Here is a 22,375-nt window from a genome sequence, read left to right as displayed (position 1 = left end):
TCTCAAGCCAAGTTTATCCCTATTTCTAGAAAGGGAAGAAAAAAAACAAAGATATCTAAAAGGTTTAGAGAATGATAGTTAGGGGCGTTCCAAAATAAAACTTAATAGGGAGATTTCTGTTTAAGCACAGTAAATGGAAATCTATTAATTAAAGAAGTGGCAGTAAGTAAGAAATATCACCAAAATATCTTAGTATCTTTTGAATAAAACAACAGAGCTCTACATGTCTCTAAGAGGTGTCTATGTGTCCATTCAACCACATCATTCTGTTGTTGTGTTTCTACACAAGTAGTTTGTTGCAAAATGCCCTTGGATTGAAAAGATTCTTTTGGATCATTACATGTACCTAATTCAAAAGCATTATCTGATCTTACAACCTTAACCTTAGTGGAAAATTGTGTTTCAACAAGAGATAAGAAGCTTTGCAAAGTAGAAAATGCACTGGATTTGGTCGACAAAAGAAAAGTCCATGTATATCTTGAAAAATTATCTACTATGGTAAAAAAAATATCTTTCTCCCTTGTAGGTAGTAGTTTTATAAGCCCCAAGTGTCTATGTGAATTAGACCAAAATATTTCTTTGAGCTAATAGACCTTTTGGGAAAAGGTGGTTTGGCTTGTCTTGCCATAGGACAAATAGAATAAGGCAACTCCATATTATAACTTTGATTTAAATTCAATTGCTTTATGTGTTTCATTGCATGAAGGGGAAAATGCCTTAACCTATTGTGCCATAAAAGGGTTGTAGAAGTTGTTGAAAGAACAGGAACATTTTTATTGATAGGAGCACTATAAAGCTTGTTACATTCACTACTCAAAAGGCAAATAGAATCACTCTTTGGACATTTTGATTTAGAAGAAATAGACTTAGACATATACTCTAGACTTTAATGCAAAGAAACTGGAATTAAAGACTTCATAGAAATGAGCTTCATATGGGGTGAGTTATTTTTCATCACATAGAGTCCTGCTGCAATATGTCACAATCCGACCTAGGATCTAGTCGTAAAACAGCAATCGAAACTCTGAAGGGATCCAACCAAGCCTATTGTTCATATCATAAGCATACATAAGGTAAAATAAAACTGAAAACATCATAAGACAGTCTAAATAATGAATAGAAAACAAAGAATGTCACATGACAATATAGACTCAAAATATTGTCCAACTAGATGCCTCTACTCTTGAACATGGGCGGGGCTAAGACACATCCCTAGTTCACCCTCAATATGAAATATAAAAAAAGTCTTTGGAAATAATAACCAATTCAATAACTAGTCCCCGATAAATACAGACTTACCAAAACTTTGTTGGATCGAATAGCTCAACTAACTATGTGGATGGATATGATCCTAAACGTCAACCCCTACAATATGAGACAATGTAGGCAAAAAGTATGCATTAGTACGTTTGAATATAATATGTATGAGGGCATGACATGGAACGTAAATAATGGAATGCAATGATCAAGTAAAATACATGATAAGATGAGATAAGTAAAATATGTGAAAACCATAATGACCAAAGCAGTTGAAAAGCATACTTGAGATCATGAAAATACATAAGAGATCATACATACGTGGGATGGGAACCATAACTGACATTAAGACCATGCAAGTTATAACATGGTATTCCAATGTTACCCCTACAACAAAAAAGGTTAATCCACTTACCAAGGTAGACTCTACCCTGCTTAGAGGCGCAAAATATACGTTATATGTGGATCCACTATCTAGGACATGAAGAAAACCTATGGTGGCACATAGTTTAAGATACATGAGGTTTATACTAAGGCTTTTGTTATGGCCACCACCTCAAGTCCACTCGGTGCTAAGTCAAATCCCATGGAATACATACATTGCATAGAAATAGTAATGAACATATATCATAGTCATGATCATAGATTTGAAATCATAGAGTAGCTCATTTTCATAATGTACCTGCAATGTGAGTATTTCCCTTCCACATTACATAACATAAATGCAATGCAGGTATTTTCCTTCAACACTACAATTCAAACATATATAATTCATACCAATCCTTAAGGCAACACATTGGGCCCTAAGTTACCTTTTCCATAATTTGCATGAAAGTCATTAGTTGAAACATTCTTATAAGTCATTACCATAATTGAAACACATAACTATAATTCATACTTGGAAATTAGGGTAAAACATGAATGCATGATCAATTGATTTGAAAATCATGAAATTGACTTGAAAACATGCATGATCATATACTTTGTATCAATCCATACATAATTTATAAAGATAATATCATTGGAAGTATAATTGAAAATACCCATAATTCATAACATGAACCCTAAAGATCAATATAGGAAACTTCATGGAAAAACTCTTCAATTTGATGCAATAACCATCAATTTATATTAAAATAGACTCATAATCATAATTAGAATTATAATTCATGCAATTGGAATAGAGATCATAAAACCCATAAAATCTCATACTTGAATTTAATAGAAAACTTGAGAAATTGATTGGGCTTCATAAATGAAAGAATTCATTAATCAATACCACATGCCTTGAGTGAGAAGACAAATCAATTTGGAAGAATTTGAGAGTTTTGATGGAGAGCTTGAGTAAATTTCTTGGAAGTCTTCAATGGAGTCCTTGAGAGTCTTTTGTAGAGACACAAATATTTGAGTAGGTGAATTATAAAAGATTGAATGAAACTAAGGGCTTCAGACAATTTATTGAGTAGAATTAGACCCTAATAACGTCCAGGTTCATTAACTAACAACTAGAGAAAAGTCTAAAGTTCCCTTACTTAAAAACTGAATTCGAAAGAAAAACCATGCCCAAGTCTGTGACGCGGAGCTGCTCCTTGTTAGGCCAATTTTTAGAGAATGGGATTTTTTGCCCGATTTTTACTTAAGGAAACTTTACACTGAATGGAAACAAGTGGGCGACGCGGAGCTGCCGCGCACCTCATTGTTTTGCACAATTTCTTAAAAAATTTATCTTTTGATATACAACTCCTAAAAATCCACCAAGACCATTTTTTTGTATGTTTTGACCCCTTGATCGATATTTCGGACTCGGATTTTACAAAAAGAATACAGATAATGCGTTACACAAGCAATGTATTCCCAAGACATTCTTAAGGCACTTATGAGCATTTTGAGAAGTGTTACAATATCTCCCCCTAGGGAACATTCGTCCTTGAATAAGATTTAACGAACATAGGAAGGATATGGAAAGAGGACTAGCAACCCAACATGGACATGAGGATACTTTAGCATGCATAGAACATGTAAACTTAGTACTTAACATAAAAAATGGCCTTTAAAAAAAAATCATTTTCATGAATCATGCATGCATATGAATGACATACGGAACTGAACGTAGGAGTTTAATCAATTTTATCATGAACAACTTAGTACCTTTAACATTGAGTGGAAGCAACGAGATACGAATAACGCTTCATCATGTCCGCTTCTGCTTTGCATGTAGCACTATCTACATGTTGATTCCTCCACAATACTTTGACGGATGCAACATCTTTATTTCTTAACCTCTTCACTTGTCGGTCTAAAATTTACACCGGGATTTCTACATAAGCCAAATTCTCTTCAACGTCCACAATTTCCAATGTACAATAGAGCTTTAATCACCCACAAATTTCCTCATCATTGACACATGAAATACAGGGATGAACCATAGCCCACTAAAATGTCAAGTCTAACTCATATGCCATTTTTCCAATGCACTTCATTATTCTATAGGGCCTTACATATCTAGGACTCAACTTCCCTTTCTTACCAAATCGCATTACGCGGAATAGGACTTTTGATGACTTTGAGCCATCTTCAATCTTTCCCTTATAAGACTTACTTTATCCATCGCATAAACTACCAAATCTAGACAATTCAATGCCATCTCACCCACTTCAAACCATCCCATCGGAGATCTACCTCTTCTCCCATACAAGGCTTCAAAAGGAGCCATTTGGATGCTAGAGTGATAACTATTATTATAGGCAAATTCAATTAATGGCAAATGTTCATCCCAACTTTCTTTAAGATCAATCACACATGACCTTAACATATCCTCCAAAGTTTGAATCATTCTTTTGGCTTGTCCATCGGTTTGAGGATGGAAAACGGTACTTAGCTTGACTCTAGTACTAAGAAATTTTAGAAATGACCTCTAAAAATATGAAGTGAATTGAGTACCTCTATCCGATCTAATTGACAAAGGAACACCATAAAGTTTCACATGTTCATGAATGTACAGCTTAGCATAATCTTCGGCACCATAAGAAGTCTTACCGGTAAGAAATATGTTGATTTAGTCATTTGGTCCACAATGACCCAAATAGAATCAAGTTATCCCCTAGTACGAGGCAAACCCATTACAAAGTCCATAATCACATCTTCCCATTTCCAAGTAGGAATCTCAATGTCTTGAACTAAACCTCTCCATTTTTTATGTTTAACTTTAACATATTGACAATTTGGACACTTAGCCACAAACTCCGCTATCTCCTTCTTCATGCCATTCCACCAATACACTTCCCTCAAATCACGATACATCTTGGTGGATCCCAGATGAATTGAATACCGAGAAATATGAGCCTCATTCAATATCAACTTTCTTAGTCCATCAACATTAGGAACACAAACGACCTTGGTAATGTAATACCTCATCTCACCCTTGGAAGAAAGCCTCTATAGCTTTTTCGACAACCAAATTTTTCAATTCGACCAACACCAGATTATTGTCTTGTTTGGCCTTAACATCATCCAAAGAGATGATTCTGAGCCATTATAAACAAGAACACCTCCCTCATCGAAAACAACTAAACGCACACCTAAATATGCCAATCTATGGACCTCTTTAACCAACTCCTTCTTATCTTCCTCAACATATGCAAAACTATTCATAGACAACCGACTAAGAGCATCGGCTACAATATTTGCCTAACCTAGATGGTTCAATCTACTCATGTCATAGTCCTTTAGGAGTTCAAGCCACCTCATTTGTGTAAGATTCAAATCCCTTTAGACAAACACATATTGCAAGCTTTTGGTGGTCGGTAAATACATCAACATGCACCCCGTAAAGAAAATGGAGCTTAAGTTTCAAGGCAAACATAATCACTGCAAGTTGAAGATCATGGGTTTGATAGTTCCTCTTATGCACTTTAAGTTGCCTAGAAGCATAGGCTATATCCTTACCATGTTGTATCAAAACACAACCCAAACAAACACATGAGGCATCACAATAAACAACAAACCCATCCAAACCTTCGGGCAATGTCAAAATAAGAGCCGACGTAAGACAATCCTTAAATATTTGAAAACTCTTCTCACACTCATCCGACCATTGAAAATTTACCTTCTTTTAGGTCAACTTTGTTAAAGGCGAAACAATGGAAGAAAACCCTTCAACAAACCTTCTATAGTATATGGCTAAGCCCAGAAAGCTTATAATATCTGAAGGGGATAATGGTCTAGGCCAATTCTCCACCACCTCTATTTTCTTTGGATCTACCTTAATCCCATCACTAGACACCACATGGCCAAGAAATCCAACTTCCCTTAGCCAAAACTTGCACTTACTAAATTTGGTAAATAATTGTTTTTCTCTTATTGTTTGCAACACAATCCTCAAGTGACCACATGATCTTCCTCATTTCCAGAATAAATCAAGATGTCATCAATGAATACCACAACAAACATGACCAAGTATGGCTTAAAAATACAATTCATCAAATCTATGAAAATAGCGGGAGCATTTGTCAAACCAAATGACATTACTACAAAATTAAAATGACCATACCTTCTCCGGAATACCATTTAGGGAATATCGCACTCCCTTACCCTATATTGATGATAACCAGAACAGAGATCAATCTTAGAAATGTAATTTGCTCCTTGAAATTGATCAAATAATTCATCTATCCTCAGAATTAGATATTTTATTCTTTATGGTGAGCTTGTTCAATTTTCAATAGTCTATACACATTTGGAGTGACCCATCTTTCTTCCTAACAAATAAAATGGGAGCACCCCATGGTGAAATACTTGGCCTTATGAAACTCTTATCCAACAAATCCCTCAATTTCTCTTTCAACTCCTTAAATTCCGCTGCAGCCATACGATAAGGAGAAATAGAATAGGTTAGATATCGGAAAGGAGATCTATGCCAAAGTTTATTTTCCTTTTGGTTGGAATATCAGGCAAATTATCGGAAAACTCATTAACTAAAAAGACCGACTCAAGAGCAGGAGCTTCAAAATCAGCATCCGCAACTCGCACAATAAGATAAATGCACCCTTTGGAAATCATTTTTTGGGCCATAAGACATGATATGAATCAACCCTTAACCACCAAATCATTACCCTTCCATTCAAAAATAGGCGCATTAGGAAAGTAAAACTTAACCACACGGGTCCTACAACATACATATGGATAAGAGGCATGTAACCAATCCATACCAAGAATGATCTTAAAATTGGTCATGTCAAGTTCAACAAGATCACATGAAATAACTTTGTGCAAGACCGACACGGAATAATTTCTATAAGCTCTCTTGGCTAATACCGAATCACTAATGGAAGTATAAATCAAAAAGGTTCTAATACCACTTCGGGGCACATATCAAATCTCATAGCAAAGTAAGGAGTAATAAAACATAAGTTGTCACCCGGATCAAGCAATGCATAAACATCAAAGTTAAAGACCCATAACATACTTGTGACCACATAGGGAGTCTCATCCACATCTTGCCTAGCATGACGAGCATAGAATCGGTTGTTGCATTGACCATCCTTAGGTTGAGCTTGGGCGCCTTATTGCACTTGGCCTCCTTGAGGATAATCTTCTCCACCATTGTTAGCAACATAAGAGCACTCGGACTGTTTATGGCCCATCTTTCCATATCTAAAACAAGCACCCATTCCCATCAAGTATTTCCCTCCATGACTCCTTCCACACCTTGCACATTTAGGAAAAGAAGAGCTAACAGCATTCACACCTCCTCCTCCTTGATACTTAGAAAACTTCTTCCCCAAACCTTGTCCTTATTGAGAACGTTCATTACTACCACTGGCCCTAGCCTTGGAGAACCCATCTTTATATTGGGCCCTCTTAGAATACCTCATCCTCATCTCCTTGGGCTTTTCTCTTTCAATTCTCTCGGTAAAATTCATGAGTCGAGATATGTCTATCTCCTTAACAAGCATAGAGATACAATATTTCTTAGCAACCAAGTTAGACACCCCTAATATGAATTGACATATTTGGATATGTGGATTGGCAACCAATGAAGGAGCATACTTGGATAGCTTAGTAAACTTGAGGGAATAGTCCCTCATCCCCATATTTCCTTTCGAAGATTTATGAACTCCAATACTTTAGACTCCTTTAGCTTAAAAGGGAAAAAGCGATCAAGGAAAGCAAGTTTGAATGTTTTCCATTCAATTGGACCTTCATCCACCCTCTCCAACTTTCATTGAGTGTACCAACTTGAGCAACCCCCTTAAGTTGGTAAGCCGCCAACTTCTCTTTCTCTTCTGACATCACTCCTACGATGCCCACTACGTCATCTATGAAATCTTGAGGATCCTTATCAACTTTTAAGTCATGAAACTCTGGAGGGTTCATCCGTGCAAAGTCTCTCACTCTTGAGGCAGGAGTAGGAACATTAGTAGGAACCGCAACCCCTTGGTTGGTCATCACTTCAGCTAGCATAGTAATGGTGGTTCAGAACTCCTCATTAGTCACTTGATCCGGTAGAAGACCATTGTATTGAGGAGCCGGGGGAGCTTGAGTCTTATTAGCATTGTTTTTCCTTGGAAATGGTAGTCTTCTTCAGATAATTTTTCTAAAAATTGTAGAGAACAATTGTTAAGGAATAAAAGTCTTCGAATACACTCTACCGCACGAGATAGATCATAAAAGAAGTGACAATTCCTAAAATGTCTCATAGCCTCCTATTCATAGATGTAGCACGCTTCACAACCATGAATAAGACTTTACTTGACATGACATTTTGGACAACCTAGGACACTTGAACCTTGTGCTCTAATACCAAGTTTGTCATGATCCGACCTAGGGTCTAGTCATAACACGGTGATTAAAACCCCAAAGGGCTCCAACCAAGCTGCTTGTTCATATTATAAGCATACATAAGGTAAAGTAAAAGAGGAAATATCATAAAAGAGTCTAAACCATGAATAGTAAATGAAGAATATCACATGACAACATATCCAACTAGATACCTCTACTCTTAAACATGGGTGGGAGGTAAGGCACGTCCCTAGCTCACCCTCAATATAAAATATAACAAAAGTCTTTTGAAAAAATAACCAACTCAATAACTAGTCCTCAATAAATGAACTCACCACAACTTCACCAGATAGGAAAGCTCAACTAACCACGTGGATAGATATAATCCTCAACCTCAACACCTACATTATGAGACAATGTAGGCAAAAAATATGCATTAGTTCATTTGAATGTAGTAAGTATGAGGGCATGACATGCAACGCAAATAATGAAATACAATGGTCAAGTAAAATAAATGATAAGATGAGATAAGTAAAATATGAGAAAACCCTAATGACCAAATCATTTGAAAAGCGTACATGATATCATAAAAATACATAACAGATCATAAATACATGGGATAGGAACCATAACCAACACTAAAATAATGCGAGCTATAACATGGAATCCCGATGTTATCCCTGCATAAAAAAAGGGAATCTACTTACCAAGGTGGACTCTACCCCGCTTGGTGGGCCACAACATAAGCTATATGTATATCCACTAGCTAGGCCATGAAAGCAACCTACGGTGGTACATAGTTTAAGAGTCATGAGGTTGTTACTAAGGCTTTTGGTATTGCCCCCACCTCAAGTCCATTAGGTGCTAAGTCAAATCCCACAAAATACATACATCGCATAAAAATAATAATGAATATACATCATAAACATGGTCATATGTTTGAAATCATAGAGTAGCTCATTTTGATAACGTAACTGCAATGTGAGTATTTAACTTCCACATTACATAACATAAGTGCAATGCGGGTATTGTCCTTGCACATTACAATTCATACATAAATAATTCATATCCTTCCTTAGGGCACTATATTGGGCCCTAAGTTACCTGTTCCACGATATGTATGAAAATCATGAATTGAAACATATTTATAATTCATTATCATAATTAAAATATATAATCATAATTCATATTTGGAAATTAGGGTAAAACATGAATGCATGATCAACTGATTTGAAAATATGAAATTGACTTGAAAACATACATGATCATATACTTTCTATCAGCCCATACATAATTCATAAGGATAATATCATTGGAAGTATAATTGAAAATACCCATAATTCATAAAATGAACCCTAAAGATTAATATAGGAAAATTCATGGAAAATCTCATCAATTCAATGTTGTAACCATCAATTTATATTAAAATAGACTCATAGAATTATAATTCATGCAATTGGAAAAGAGATCATAAAACCCATAAAATCTCATACTTGAATTTGATAGAAAACTTGAGAAATTGATTAGGCTTCATGGATAAAAGAATCTATGAATCAATACCCACATACCTTGAGTAAGGAGACAAAAAAAATTGGAAAATTTTGAGATTTCTGATAGAGAACTTGAGTAAATTTCTTTGAATTCTTCAATGGAGTCCTTGAGAGTCTTTTGTAGATAGAGAAATATTAAAGTAGGTGGATTGTAGAATAATGAATGAAACTAAGGTTTTAGGATAGTTTATAGAGTAGAATTAGGCCCTAAAAACGTCCAGGTTCATTAACTAACAACTAGGGAAAAGTCTAAAGTTCCCTTATTTAAAACTGAATTCGGATGAAACATCGTGCCCAGGTCAGCGATGCGGAGCTACTCCCGGTTAGGATAATTTTTAGCGAATGAGATTTCTGGACAGATTTTGACTTAGAAAAAATTTACACTGAATGGGAACAAGTGGGCGACGTGGAGCTGCCACACACCTTACTATTTTGCGCAATTTCTTGAAAAAATAATTTTTCAATATACGTGTCCTAAAAATCCACCGAGTCCATTTTTCCATTGGTTTTGACCCCCTGATCGATATTCCAGACTCGGGTTCACAAAACAAAGATGGATAATGCAGTACGCAAATAACGTATTTCCAAGACATTCTTAATGCACATATGAGCATTTTGAGGATTGTTACACTATATCACCAAAAACCAGGTTCCTCTTCAATAAAAGGGGCTTGTATGGTACAAGAATATTTAGAAAATATTAGATCACAGTCAAATTGAGCACACAATTGAGAAACTGATAGTAAATTATGTTTGGCAGTGGGGATATAAAATACATTATGAAGCTCAAGTTCAGGAGTAAGATACAAACTACCTACACAATTCACTTTTACCTTGAAGGAATTAGGTAGAGTGACTAAAATAGGATAGGGAAAGATTAGAATATTATGTAATAAATATTTATCAAAAGTCATATGTTGAGATGCTCCAGAATCTATGATCCAAGTATGATGAGTAATTGTAGAGAAAAATAAGTAAAAACATCATAGCTGTAATGCATACCAGCCAGAGTTGCACTGGCAGTGGCCTCTAATTTTGTTGTTGTAGAACATTTTTGGACAGACTTGAACATTTAAATCAACTTCTCGCATTGTTCACTAGAGAATCCATGGCTATTGACGAGGTCAGCCATTGATTCTTCTATGTTGAAATCTTGGTCACCAACTGTATTAGCTTGATTGGTCCCAAAGTTTTCCTTTCTTGGTTTGTAGAATTTGAAGTAGGCAGGATAGCCAACAAGTTTGTAGCAATATTTTTTCATATGGTCAGATTTTTTGCAATACTTGCAAAATAATTCTGATTTCTTACTCTTAAAATTCGCTGCTGGTTTAGTTCCCCTGTATTCTCCAGAACTCTTAGTTGGAGTCCATTTTTGTCCAGAAATCATAAAAGCAGATGAGTCAGTAGTAAGAGAATTGTTAAAATGAACTTCCCTTTGAAATCCTTCATGCAAGATTTTAGAATAAGCGTGTGCAGTGCTGGGAAGTGGCTTCATCATCAATATATTTCCCCTCACACCAGTATAAGCATCACTAAGGCTATTAAAAACTATATTAACTACTTATCTTCATTTGTTTTCATTTTGTGAGCCTTAGCTCCACAATCACAAGAACATTTACATATCATAAAAGTGTTAAGAAGTTTCAATAGATTCTAGATTCTTTTAAGTTTGGTAAAGTAGCTTGCTACATCAGTAGTACCTTAACTAATAGTGATCAGTTCTCTTTGCAGTTTGAAAATGCATGCTCCATCTACATGTCCATATTTCTCTTCAAGCTCAATCCAAATCTCCCAGGCTCTTTGAGAGAATCGCACACTCTCAGAGATTTCTCTACTAAGGGAGTTTAGCAGCCAAGCAATGACCATATCATTGCATCATTTCTACTGATCAAGCAGTGGTGAATCTTCAGCAAGACATTTGGAAGTTCCATTTATGAATCCAACTGTGTTCTTGGTTGAGAATGATATGAGAACACCCCAGCACTAGTTTCCATAAAATGCTTCATCAAAGGTGACATTCAGCTAAACCATTCCTGAATTATCGGAGGAGGCCAAAAAATATGGGTGACAAGGATCTATTTGTAAGGAAGCAACAGTGGTTCAATTTCCTCCTGCAACAACTGTCGTTACAATAGAATTGATAGTATTATTAGTCATGATTCAAGATAGATCGAAAGGGAAGAATGGTTGAGAAAAAAATATATTCTTCTATAGAATCTCTAATACCATAAAAAATACTTAAAAAGAAAAACGGATGCAGAAATTTTTCTTTGTATTTCTCAATATCTCGACTGTATAGAGGATCTGCATATTTATACAAGAAGAATCCCTAATGATAAATACAAAGTCTAAAAGTTAAATACTTAAGATAATTACAAGATAAACTATTTACATAAGGAGTCCTAGTTACACCTTAATATGACTTCTTATCTAAATATACTTGCATATCTAAGAACTCAGAAATAATTGAGGCTCAAGTGTGTAAGCCCAAAACCAATTCAGCTCAAGATTGGTCTATCTACTTCTTTTATATCTTTTTAAGAATGAGATTGATAGTGTCGCCATTTCCATTTTCTCCGACAACATTCTCCTTCATCTTTTTCTACTAATATGTAAGTGACTACTAATATATGACAACTTTTATTTTTTTCATGCTTATGAAGTTATCTGAAACTCATATTCTGTTTATGCAAATGGGCTGAAGCCTTTTTCTATTATTAAAGAAAATTGAATTGAAGTAGAAAGAGCAATCAACTTTGTTTCAGTTTATGCAAAGAAGTATAAGAACTTCAAACTTCGTATGTTCTTGTCAATTTTATAGGTTCTTCAATGATTCTTCTATGAAAGTTACCTTTTCTTCCTGAAAAACACATTATATGAAGGAATGGATAGATGAATAACCCCTTATCAATTCACATGATTTGTAGCTTTTCAAAATAGAGGAATATAACTTTTTGGGAGTCATGATATATGGGTGGATATGCATGAATATTACAAAGTGCAGTTGTGCAAGTTTGGTGAATTAAATATTAATAATTTAATACAAAAATATTATGGAATTACATAAGGTTGTCTGGTTGAAGTCTTTCTTGAAATTGTGCATAAGGTTATGACACATAACCAAAGTAAATATGATGTATTTTCTAGAATTTTTCTAGAGGCACAATACTCTTCAAATTTGGAGGTGTAGGTTACCAATAAATTTCGATGTAAGAATGATGATGAAAAATATTGTCGGGGAGAAATAATATGGTACTAGTAGTGTGTTAATAATGATGAATCTCATGTAATATCTTGTGCCATGTCTTTTTATGATATATTTAAACCTTTTGTCTTAGAAGTTGCTATGTTGGAAAATGTATGAATTATTCTGTTAAAATATCTTTCATGTAGGCATATATAATGAATAATATATATATATATATATATATATATATATAAATATATATTATTTACGCAATACAACTATTTATAGTCAATTAGAAATATTAAATAAGTCATTTCTTAGGTTGGGTCCGTGGCCAGCATGGAGCAACTTCATCTAGTTCTCTTATATAAGAAGCAACATTTCTGAAGCGTTTGTTTCATGGTCCATAATTTGTCTATTTGTCTAAAGCTTCTTGTTGGTTTGGTGATTGAAGCTTCCAATTTAGTGTGGGAGTTCATATGTTCAAATTTATGTGTACCCTTCACTTTTTTGTAATTCTCCGAAATTAAGAAGGGTTTCTATCAGTAATATAACGAGGGCCCACAACATCAATTTGTGTTATTTTATTGATTTAATTTGTGATATTATTTAGAGTCATTTCTCTATAGGTATTTTATTCATGATTTTAAAATAATGACTTCTAATATTTTAAAATTCATTTTCATAACTTATTTTCAAAAAAATAACTTGGATGACTCTCAAAATTCTGTCAACTGCATAAATTACAACATAGAAAATAACATGTATTATTTAAAAATAACGTAAAAAGTACTATAAATTAAAATAATAACAACTTGAAATTTGAAAAGAGCAAAAATTTACTTGACTTTCAAAATTATATGAATGCCACGTACATTGAATAAAAGGAGTAACATATATTATTTAAAAAATATTTTTAAAATATTATAAATCACGTTAATTAATAACTTAAAATAGCTAAAAATCATATTAAAAACTAGGTTGACTTTTTAATTTCTATTTCTATCATGTAAATTAAAATTAAAAAATTAACGAACCCGTGTTAACATGAACTTATGTATTTTGTATCTATATAAAAAGGGGCGTATTAGCCGACATAATTGGATAAGCTCACATTATAAATCCATTATTTAATTGATAAAAATGGTGCTAAGTTGAAATATATTGGATGCCACATTAATTACACACACTCCTGCAATCCTCCTTCACCTTCACGTGGAGGTGGAGCGGTCATACCACCCCACAATTAATTCATTATTTGAATGGGTCCATAATAAATATTTATTTGAGTATTGTATAAGTTTGTGGTAAAATGTGCATAACTTTATATTTTAAAACTTTGGTCCACAAGAGATTTAAATGTTGAAAACTAAAATCAAACATCTTTAATTTATGTCACGATCCGACCAGGGCCTAGTCGTAACACTGCGATCAAAATTTCGAAGGGCTCTAATGAAGCCTCTTGTTCATATCATAAGTATGCATAAGGTAAAGTAAAAGTGGAAACATCATAAGAGAGTCTAAACTATGAATAGTAAACAAAGAATGTCATGTGACAAGAAAAATTCGAACATTTGTCCAACTAGATTCCTCTACTCATGAACACGGGCGGGCGCTAAGACATGTCCCTAGATCACCCTCAAAATAAAACATAACAAAAAGTCTTTGAAAATAATAACCAACTCGATATCTAGTCCCCGATAAATGGGGACTCACCACAACTTCGCCGGAGAGGAAAGCTAAACTAGCCACGTAGATGAATATGATCTTCAACCTCAATCCCTACATTATGAGACAATGTAGGCAACAATATGCATTAGTATGTTTGAATATACTAAGTATGAGAACATGAAGATCAACTTAAATAATGAGACGCAATGATCAAGTAAATTACATAATAAGATAAGATAAATAAAGTCATGAGAGAGTCATAATGATCAAAGCATTTGAAAAGCATAATTTAGATCATGAAATTACATAAGAGATCATACATATGTAGGCTAGGAACCATAACCAACAAAAAGTCCATGCGAGTTATAACATAGAATTCTAATGTTACTCCTACACCAGAAAAAGGAGAATCTACTTGCCAAGGTAGACTCTACCCCGCTTGGTGGGTCATAACATACGCTATATGTGAATCCAATAGTTAGGCCATGAAGGCAACCTATGGTGGCACGTAGTTTAAGAGACATGAGGCTACTATGACTTTTGGTAGGGCCCCCACCTCTACTCTACTAGGTGCTAAGTCAAATTCCACGGAATACATACATAGCATTGACATCATAATGAACATATATCATAGTTATGATCATAGGTTTGAAATCATAGAATAGCTCATTTTCATAACATAAGTGCAATGCGGGTATTGTCTTTCCACATTACAATTCATACATACGTAATTCAAATCATTCCTTAGGACACCACATTGGTCCCTAAGTTACCTTTTCCATGATTTTCATGAAAATCGTGAATTGAAACATACTTATAATTCATGATCATAATTGAAATACATAATAATAATCCATACTTGGGAATTAGGGTAAAACATGAATGCATGAGCAATTGACTTAAAAATCATGAAATTGACTTGAAAACATGCATGATCATGTACTTTATATCAGTCCATACTTAATTCATAACGATAATATCATTTCAAATTATAATTAAAAATACCCATAATGAATAAATGAACCCTAAAGAATAATATAGAAAAATTCATGGAAAAATACTTCAATTTAATGCAATAACCATCGATTTATATTAAAATAGACTCATAATCATAATTCATGCAATTAGAATAGAGATCATAAAATCCATAAGAATACATATATTAATTGGTTGAAAAGTAGAAAATTTATTGGGCTCCATGGGTGAAAGTACCCTAGGATCAATTACCGACATACCTTGATTGAGAAGACAAAAGAATTTGGAAGAATTTGAGAGTTTTGATGGAGAGCTTGAGTGAATTACTTAGATGTCTTCAATGGAGTCCTTGAAAGTCTTTTGTAAAGAGAGAAATATTTGAGTAGGTGAATTGTAGAAGAATGTATGAATTTAGAGGTGTAGGTTAATTTATAGAGCTGAATTAGGTCCTAAAAACGTCTAGATTCATTAATTAATAATTTGGAAAATATCTGAAGTCCCCCACACACACATACTGAAAACTGAATTTGGAACACGTAAATCACATTTGAAAAATGCGTTTTATGAAATATAAGGTAAATCGCATTCCTTGAATGTGTTTTATGCCTAATTTGTCGTGAAGTGAATTTTGGCCAAATTTTGCGTTAAATTGCACTATGGGAGAGTAAGTTTGCGTCGCACCCTCTTGTTTTGTGAAATTCTTGAAAAATTCGTATTTAGTTACACGAGTCCTAAAAATCCACTAATACCATTATTCCGCAGATTTTGACCCCCTAATCAATATTTCGTACTCGGATTTGCCAAAATAAAAATAAGAATAATGTGTTATGCGAGCAGCCTATTTCCAAGGCATTGTTAAGGCACTTATGAGCGCATTTTGAGTAATGTTACAATATCTCCTCCTTGGTAACATTCGTCCTTGAATGAGATTCAACTAACATTGGAAATGGAATGAGGACTAGCAATCCAACATGAACATGAGGATACCTTAGCATGTATACAACATGTAAACTTAGTACTTAACATAAAACATGGCCTATGAAAAAAAATCATTTTCATGAATCATGCATGCATATAAATGACATACGGAGCTAAAACGTAGGAGTTTAATCGATTTGATCATGAAAAAGTTAGTACCCTTAAGCTTGATTGGAAGAAATGAGATACGGATAATGCTTCACCATGTCCGCTTTCGCTTCGCACGTAGCACTCTCTACTTGTTGATTCCTCCACAATACTTTGACGGATACAACGTCTTTATTTTACAACCTCTTCACTTGCCAGTCTAAAATTTCTACCGGGACTTCCTCATAAGTCAAATTCTCTTCAACGTTCATAATTTCCAATGGCACAAAGCTTGGATCACCCACAAATTTCTTCAACATTGACACATGAAATACCGAATGAACCATAGACAACTCAAATGTCAAGTCTAACTCATATGCCACTTTACCGATACAGTTCAATATTCTATAGGATCGTACATATCTAGGACTCATTTTTTCTTTCTTACCAAATCGCATTACACCTTTCATAGGTGACACCTTCAAATACACTCAATCATCAACATCAAATTTACGCTCTTTCCTCCTAGTTTCTACATAGGATTTTTGACAACTTTGAGCCGCCTTCAATCTTTCTCTTATGAGCCTTACTTTCTCCATTGCATCAACTATCAAATCTAGACCAATCAATGCCATCTCACCCACTTCAACCATTCCACCGGAGACCTACATCTTCTTTTATACAAGGCTTTAAAAGGAGCCATTGGGATGCTACAGTGATAACTATTATTGTAGGCAAACTCAATCATTATCAAATGATCATCCCAACATCCTTTACGATCAATCACACATGCCCTTAACATATTCTTCATAGTTTGAATCATTCTTTCGGCTTGTCCATTAGGTTGGGGATGGAAAACTGTACTTAGTTTAACTCTAGTACCAAGATCTTTTTGAAATGACTTCCAAAAATGTGAACTGAATTGAGTACCTATATCTGACATAATCGATAAAGAAGCACCATGAAGTTTCACAAGTTCACAAATATACAAGTTAGCATAGTCTTTGGCACCATAAGATGTGTTGACTAGTAGAAAATATGTCGATTTAGTCATTCGGTCCACAACGACCCAAATAAAATTATGTTATCTCCTAGTAGAAGGAAAACCCGTTATAAATTCTATATTTACATCTTCCCACTTCCAATTAGGAATCTCAATATCTTGAACTAAACCTCCCAGTTTTTGATACTCAACTTTAACTTGTTGACAATTAGGACACTTAGCCACAAATTACTCTCTATCTTTCTTCCTGCCATTCCACTAATACACTTCCCTCAAATCATGATACATAGTAAAGAAATGCCCAATACATCGTACATCCACCCACATGACATCAACACCACATTCAAGCCTCCATTCTAACTACTATATGGCTCCCTCGAAGTCAACATCGCTTAAGAATTTCCATGTCTACCTTAGCATCTCCACATCCGTATTTGCATTACCTCCTACAAAAAGTACACCAATATAATCTTACCTAAACATTGCACCCAACAAGATTCCATATAGCTCTCCATTTACTTCTATAGCCTTAAATGGAAAAAACATACTTTAATCATCACAATACGGAACACCCACTCTACTCCTAATTTTTTCAAACTCATTTATCAAGAACTGTGAGTTCCACTCAATACCATTTCTCTTAGTCCATTTACATTCAAAACTCCTAAGAAATCTTGGTAACGAAATACTTCATCTCCCCCATGTGAGAGAACCTCGATCTTCTCATCAACCACCAATTTCTCATGCACTACCAATCATAATTCCTAACCATCTCAAACAAGAACACCACCCTCATTAGCATCTCTCAAACTTACCCCTAAATACTGAATCCCATAGGGGTATTAACCAAAAAAGGCTCTACCAAGATTCCAGGGAATATATCAAAATGCACAAAATATGACATCTTTAAATTCAACTTAAAACATAACTTTAAATTGGCTTCATGAGCATATATGGGTATTAAATGGTATGGAAGAGCTAAAACGTAGGAATGCATGAGGATGAACATCGAAGGTGTAACATCCCCTAAAAACGTTGTATACGATATTTCAATTCTCGCCTAAACATGATACAACCTCTGTATTTTAGGCATAACTTTTCATACGAATAGCCAAATTGGGTGATTCAAATTTCTAAGTAACCACAAGATCATTACCTACACCTTTTGTGAATAACATATTTTATGTTTCAGAGGTTAAGTAGGTCAAATAAATTAATATTTATAAGGTAGGATGCTATGATGAAAAGGAGTAATTATAGAAGAAATATCATATTTCACTGTAGGTTTATCCAAATTGGTTGATTCTTGAATGATATGAAACTAGACTTCCATATCTACAATTCTTATGAAGACACCAAATCCTAATAAGGAATTTATCTTATCCAAACGCAGCTTCGAAAAAGAGTATTCTGTCAAAGATAACTCATTTCACCTACCATAGAAAGATCTAGATACATTTGACATCACTCATGACATAAATTGTCCTCCATTTAACATCATCCATGACATCAATATATTCGATTAAATTTTCAGATTTTTCTTTATAATTATTTTATTTATTGTTAGGTCCCTCTTTCCCACCTATAAATACTCACCTTATTTCCTCATTTTATTCATCAAGCTTTCTCAAGCAAGTCTTCTCTCTATACACTTCTTTACTCATTCTCAAATATAGTTTTAGCTCTTAGTAGTGAAAAAATACTATTCCGGTGATTCATATACTCCGGGTAGTACACAAAACGTTCCGGCGAGAAGAAAAGCTAGGACTCAAGAGTATTCATTAAGTCTTTCGGTTCCGACTAAAGCTTCGGATTCTAGGTATGTAAGGTTTCAATTAGAGTATTCCTTCCACTCTTAGGTCTAAATTATTTTGATTATATGATATATTATGTTTATTTTCTTTAAGCTTTACTCTAAGTTATGTGGGTGTTTATCAATAGGTTCTTCCACCCATGTAGTCCAAAAACTCTTTCAATTAAGTCTCTTGGTTTCAAGTAATATTTTCTTATGGGAAATTCTTATTTTTACTTAATAGTATGAATCATGGTTAAACTAATAATTATTGGTCTATTTTGATGCAATATAATTTCATATGTATAAATTGATGGTTTGCAAGTAATTTCTCTATTTATCTATTTAACTGTTCTTGAAATTCATGGTGGGTTATTTAAAGCATGATATTTAATTAATGGATTTCAAAGTATTTATGCATATTATTTACATACATGTTTGCAAGTTTAAATGATTTGAACCCACCTAGTTTTACTATATCTTCAAAGAAGTTTGACTTGAAAGCCTTGACTCCAAATGAATGTTTATGAAAGCAATATCTATAATCAAAAGGGATCTTATGAAATGAAAGAATGATGAAATGATATGAATAATGGATTCTTTATGCAATAAGGACAATTCTTGCATATTTGAATTACCAAATGTTTTAATGAGCTATTCTACCAAATATGATGTTTGAATTCTCAAGTTATATGCTATGAATATTTTAAAGTATTAAACTATTCCGTGGGATTGACTTAGCACCGAATGGGGCATTGAGGTGGGATTTGGTAAGGGAATCCTAGTAGCAACCCCTTGTCTCATTAACTATGTGCCAACATATGAGTCCTTTTAGGCTTAGGCTAATGGATCCATAAATAGCCCTTAAAGTTAAAGTTAAAGAAATAAATGAAGTTGACTGAGTTCTACCTGGCAAGTAGTCTCCCCGGCTAACGTAGCGGGTTATGTTGGATTCCATGTAATAGCTCGCATGGTCTTAAATATCGGTTATGGTTATTTTCCCATAAAATGAATATTTTAAAGGATATCCATATGATTTATTATGCATGTATTACATTATGTTCCATATTACATAAATGTTATAATGTTTCCTCAATGTTCATGCATCCTTACATACTTAGTACATTCAAAGTACTAACGCATACTCTTTTGCCTACATGATATAACCATGTAGGGATCGGTGCTCCTCCTCGTTCTCCTCCACGTGGCTAGTTGAGACTTCATTTGATGACTACTTTTGGTGAGTTCTCATGTTCCGGGAACAATACTTCTTTATATTTCTAGCTTATGATATGTTGAGATATTTTACTATGGTATTTCTTCTATTATGATTAAGGGTGAGCTAGGGACTTGTCTTAGACCCGTTAAATCTAATAGTTAGAGGTATTGTTGGACATATGTAAGTTGAATATTTACTATTATGATTTCCACTTCTTCATTTATCTTCATTACTTATGAAAGGCTAAAAGAATGCTAAGAGGCTTGTTTGAGGTACTTTCGGGTTCCTTATTCTTCATGTCACGTCTAGGCCCTAGGCTTAGGTCGTGACAAACTTGGTATCAGAGCCCGAGGTTTTGAATGATCCTTGGAGTCCAACATACCGCATCGAATAGGGTTTTGTTCATGGTTTTTAAGCGCGCCACAATTATGAATAAGAGACTATGAGGCGTTTAGGAAAAATTTCACTTCTTTCAAATTCATGTCGTGCCTTAGAGTTTCCTAAGCTTTCCTTTAACTAACGACCCTTTTCGTGTTCTCTAGATAATGACTCGTGGAAGAGCACCTCGAAGAGCAAGGGTTGATGATGAGGACCAAATTCCTCCGGTTCCTAATGCCCAACATCATGAGAATGGGGTAACCCATGTTGAGTTTTGTTGTATTATTACTTTGTTAGGTCAAGTCGTAGCCAACCAAGGAATCTAGGTGTTCCTTCTCCCCAAATACAAAATCCAGCCTCTAGGATTCGGGATTTCCAAAGAATGAATCTGCCCGAGTTCGATGGTTCTAAACTAGATGAGGACCCTATAGAGTTCATTAATGAGGTGTACCGGATTGTGGCTATCATGGGTGTGCCACCAAATGAAAAGGCCAAACTAGTGGCCTATCAACTCAAAGGTGTGGATCGAGTGTGGTACGAACAATGGGTTGTTGAGAGGGATGAAAAAATAGGGTCGATAGGATGGGAAGAGTTCAACGGTGCCTTCCTAGACCTCTTCTTCCCATTGGAGCTAAGGGAGGCCAAAATCCAAAAGTTCATCAACCTCCATCAAGGGAGTATGAGCATGAGGGAGTATTCTCTCAAATTCACTAAGTTATCAAAGTATGCTCCCTTCATGGTCTCTGGCCCAAGAGCTAGGATGAGCAAGTTTATTTCCGGTATCTCAAGCTTGGTGTCCAAGGAGTGAAAAAAGGCCATGTTGGTCAAGGAGATGGACATCTCTCGGTTAATGACTTACGCAGAACAAATTGAAGGAAAGAAGCTTAGAGAGAGATCAAGGGGGTTCAAAAAGGCTAGAGTGGATGGTGGAGGGTTTAACCCTCAAAGGTCCGATCATGGTAACAATGGCAAAGGCCAAGGTGGGCAACGATTTGTGGGACAAGGTTCCACCAATACTCCTCCTCCAAAGTTCAACAAGGACAAGAGTGGTAAACTAATGATTCCAAAAGAGAATGTTGCTACTCAAACTTTCCCCGCTTGCAAGAAGTGTGGAAGGACTCATAAAGGAGAATGCTTACCTGGCTCCAATGCATGCTTTAAGTGTGGCAAGCTGGGCCACCATGCTAAGGATTGTAGAGATTGTGGTGGTAGGACTCAAGGACAAATTGCTCATGGTCAATAAGTCCAAGGAGGTTTCCAATGCACCAACCGCTTTTACGCCTTGCATGGGAGACAAGAGGTTGAGGATGCACCTAATGTCTTTACCAGTATGTTAAAGGTCTTTTCTTTTGATGTGTATGCACTATTAGATCCGGGTGAAAATTTATCTTTTGTTACTCCATTCCTTTCTAATAGATTTGATGTTTTACCTGAAATGTTATTAGAGCCTTATTTGGTGTCTACCCCTATTGGTGAGTCAGTTATTGCTAGAAAGGTC

This window comes from Solanum dulcamara, chromosome 9, assembly GCF_947179165.1.
Source record: "Solanum dulcamara chromosome 9, daSolDulc1.2, whole genome shotgun sequence".
NCBI lineage: Eukaryota > Viridiplantae > Streptophyta > Magnoliopsida > Solanales > Solanaceae > Solanum > Solanum dulcamara.
This window is presented reverse-complemented; position numbering follows the sequence as displayed.